Source organism: Zea mays, chromosome 3 (assembly GCF_902167145.1).
Source record: "Zea mays cultivar B73 chromosome 3, Zm-B73-REFERENCE-NAM-5.0, whole genome shotgun sequence".
Lineage (NCBI taxonomy): Eukaryota > Viridiplantae > Streptophyta > Magnoliopsida > Poales > Poaceae > Zea > Zea mays.
This window is the reverse complement of record NC_050098.1, coordinates 191,902,566-191,906,168: the sequence shown is the minus strand read 5'-3', so window position 1 is coordinate 191,906,168 and position 3,603 is coordinate 191,902,566. Positions and strand designations below refer to the sequence as shown.

The 3,603-nt window shown below is 40.6% G+C and overlaps 1 long non-coding RNA gene across 1 annotated transcript; it reads right to left on the bottom strand.

Annotated features, from left to right (window-relative positions):
• Positions 1-975: 975 nt before the first annotated feature.
• Positions 976-1,839, bottom strand: LOC103651088 (uncharacterized). Its single transcript, XR_002268455.3, has 3 exons — positions 1,767-1,839; positions 1,260-1,686; positions 976-1,173 (listed from the first exon to the last, which is right to left on the bottom strand). It is a non-coding gene; the product is annotated as an uncharacterized lncRNA (long non-coding RNA).
• Between the last annotated feature and the right edge of the window lie 1,764 nt (positions 1,840-3,603).

Genomic DNA, 3,603 nt, shown 5'->3' with positions numbered 1-3,603 from the left:
CCGCTACGCCAGCCGTAGCGCGCTGTGCAGCAGTTACATGCCATGCAGATAAGAATGAGAAGCCTGCAGAAAGCACCAGAGTCGCCGAGGTTAATATACAGGACATTGTTACAATGAAACAATTGCACATCTATTTTGCTACACAAACAAAGGATGTCTGGACTATACGATGAAGTTGTGGGGATGTAATAAAAATGCACAAGTTGGGAAGCATTCTGCAATTTCAACAGCAAATCCATACAAGATAGGTGTGAATGTAGTAGTGACTATTATTAAGTTTCAGATGTTTGTAACATGGTAGAGATCAGACGTACAGGACAGATCTAAGAATCTGACAACTCACCTAACCTATAGTTTGTTCAACAGATCACAACAACGGAAACTAATCAACAAATCCAGGTCTAACCAAAGTTTGACTCAGAATCAGGGTATAATATATTTTTTAATATGTGAACGCAAATAAAAACCACCAAGTGGATCACAGGCAGAACAACAGTGCATTCCAAATTCAAACCAGCCTTGTGTGTGCACACGAATGATGGATCCAATTCACATTCACGGTTGAAAAGAAAGACAATGCATTTCAGGCAAGTAAAGGCATGCATTTACCTGTATGGGCTGAGTACTCCAGCAGGGATGGAAAGCTTCCGAGTGAGCAGCTAAAATGTAGTGTCAAAAGGGAGGAAATCTAAAATGTAGATATAAAGGTAAGAAATTATGAAAACCTGCACTAAAATGTAGCGGCTAGTCAAAATCTCAATAGCTTGTAGAACATGAATAATATGTAAGCAACAAAGGGATCTATGATTATTCTGAGTTTACGACACTAAAGGAGGTAATCATAGTAATGACAACAATTTTTACCTTAAGTGTAGACAAGTTATTACGGTCTAAAAGTCATTCCCTCCTTTAACAAACCGCTCCTACAGGTAGCATCACAGTTTCATGAGGATGAGTAAAGTTCAAACGGTGAGGAAGGGCGCTCAATCTCTATAAAACAGGAAGTTGCCATACATGAGAAGGAAAAACAATTGACTTTGCTTTTTGGTACTCTCTGACAGCAAGATCATATTCTCCTTTTCTAATGTTCCCACGGATTGCACTTGGTAGGTTAAATAGTGTTCGGAATCTTTGAAGCATTCCCTGAACAGATCTGATCTTTTCAGCTTGGGCCTGTACCAGAAGTTAAGAATTTAGTGCACTCAATAAGGAAACTTGAAGCAATAGCAATAGTTCTAGAGACAGCTTAGTGTATATACCTGCCTCTCAAATAGAGGCTCAAATGCACGATTTGCCACACCACTAATTTTTAGTGTCACTGAATACAAGTGAGCAGTACCTACACCTTCAGGATCTTCCTCTATCTGTCTCAATTTCGAATCAATGTCAGAAAAAAAATTGTTTTACACGGGGATGCAAAACATTGTCCATAAACTCAGGATCATGAACATTTATTTGCAATATGGATGTATCTAACAACTACACAAATACCATCTATTGTAGTTTTGCACGAGACAAAACAATCGAAGTTCTCCTTGACTAATAGTTTTTTCTGCTGTGTTCTCCCTTTGGGATCAGTTTTCAAGGTGAGAGCACCAGCCTCTAAGTCAGCAGCGCTCGTGTCTTTGTGGACCCACGAAAGGAAAACTTTGGGATCAAAATTTGGAGATGAATAGATAACTTCGTCTGCAAAAGTGCAAAAAATAGACCTCTTAATAAGCATGAATCAAATGCAAGAAGAATTCCTGTAAAATCATCAAACCTACCTCGCATATTGGGGTCCAAATCTTGAGACTTCTCCCTTGAAATTGGAGAACTTACTGAAGCATCAGTGATCAACCGCAGGGATTTATCATCATATTTTCATACGGTTAGTTGGTAGGTCCTGTTATAAACTTTGATATATTAACAACACAATAACTTAGAATAAAGAAAATAGATAATACCAACAAAACAGAGGGAAGAGCATTTAGAATTCCATACCCAAAACCTGAAGCCTCCTAAAGTGAAGGATTGCAGTTGCAGGCTGTTGCAGGTGTTGCCTTGGCCCCTAGAGCGTGGTCTTGGCCCTTGGACCGGAGATTTCTCCTGCTGCTTCTAGCCGGCAAAGGGCAGGGTTGGCCACCATCGATCTGCCTTGCGCATTGCACCCTTACCTAGCCCGCTAGCTGCCTTGAAGCTGTCCAGTAGCCGTTATGTAGGTTGTCCTGACACGACCTTGCGTCATTGCCTGGCCACCTTGGGGCTTGTCAGTTAGGGCCTAGCTGTCTCCCGCTTGAGTGCCGGTCAAAAGCAAACTGATACAAAATCAGGTCACGGTGGCAGAAACCTGTCATCTGAGGCATTGAGCTCCAGCACGGCATCACTATAGCTGGGCCCGAGGAGCTCATGCGCCAGCGCCAGGATGAAGTTTTATTAGATGCAGCAGCAGCCATCTGCAAGAATAATTTGGCAGATGTTATTACTAAGTGACACAAGCTCAATTTATATTGAATTTCCTTCTAACTATAGCACTGTTGACAATTTGAAACCATATCAGTTTCAAACTAACAGACACAAACCTCCTCAAAGCATTGACTCATGTCAGGTGGACTGACCACAAGGAAGGCATAAGCCATCAGCTCAACTGACCATCCTGTGACCCACAAAGGGAAACTTTCAGATCTGTAAATGGTTATCAGATCCACTTTTGTCAATACAACTACACAAATCTGATAATATCAGAAATATACATTGTAAAATCATCACATGGAATTCAAATAAACAGAGAATGATGTACATGATGCTGAGCTGATAATAGGTTCAGTTTCCCCAAACAAAATTAGATGGCATAAGCTGGCTTATTCTGGTAAAAGAACTGGTTTCTGTTTCAATAAAATGCATTTTTACATCTACTATGTAATCATGATTTTCGTAATCTATTCTCATTACTATATTTTTGTATTCTATTCTGAATACTATGTCGAAGTAACAATAAGAAATCAGTGATGTTTCAGGACTGTTCTAATCCAACAAATGGTCATTTAGCGTGATTACAATATAGAAAACGAAAAAAACAGTTCAGGAAATATGTTTTATATTGGTAGAAATGATATTATCATGTTCCATATGAAGAGGGTAAAATATCACTTGATGAATATAATGAGAACTTACTGAGTGGAAAGAAATGTAGCAATTACTGGCTGAAAAAGTGCAGCAAGGGACCAAATGGCTATTCAATCAGGAAAACACAGAAAATTTAAGCTAGTATATGATAAGACTGATTGGAAGATCAATAACAATGTGGTGTTTTGGAGCTTTGTGATATAGTGAAGAGTTTTTTAAGAACATATAAGCGTACTTGTCTGGAGGGTGGCTGGGAGAGCAGAGGGCACTGGCAGGCGACTGCGCTGCCGCTGCCTACAGCTACTGGGGCTGGGTGCCAGGAAAGTCGGGTGGGGACTGTTGCCTGCTATAGCTGCCGGGGCCAGGCCGTGGCTCTCTGCTGCGGTCGCACGAGAGGAGAGCCCACTCTTGAGTGCCTATGTTTAGTCACCTGTTTTGCTGAGCTGCTCAGTAATCTTCATAACATTTTTCCATATGATCATGACGAAATCTGACAAG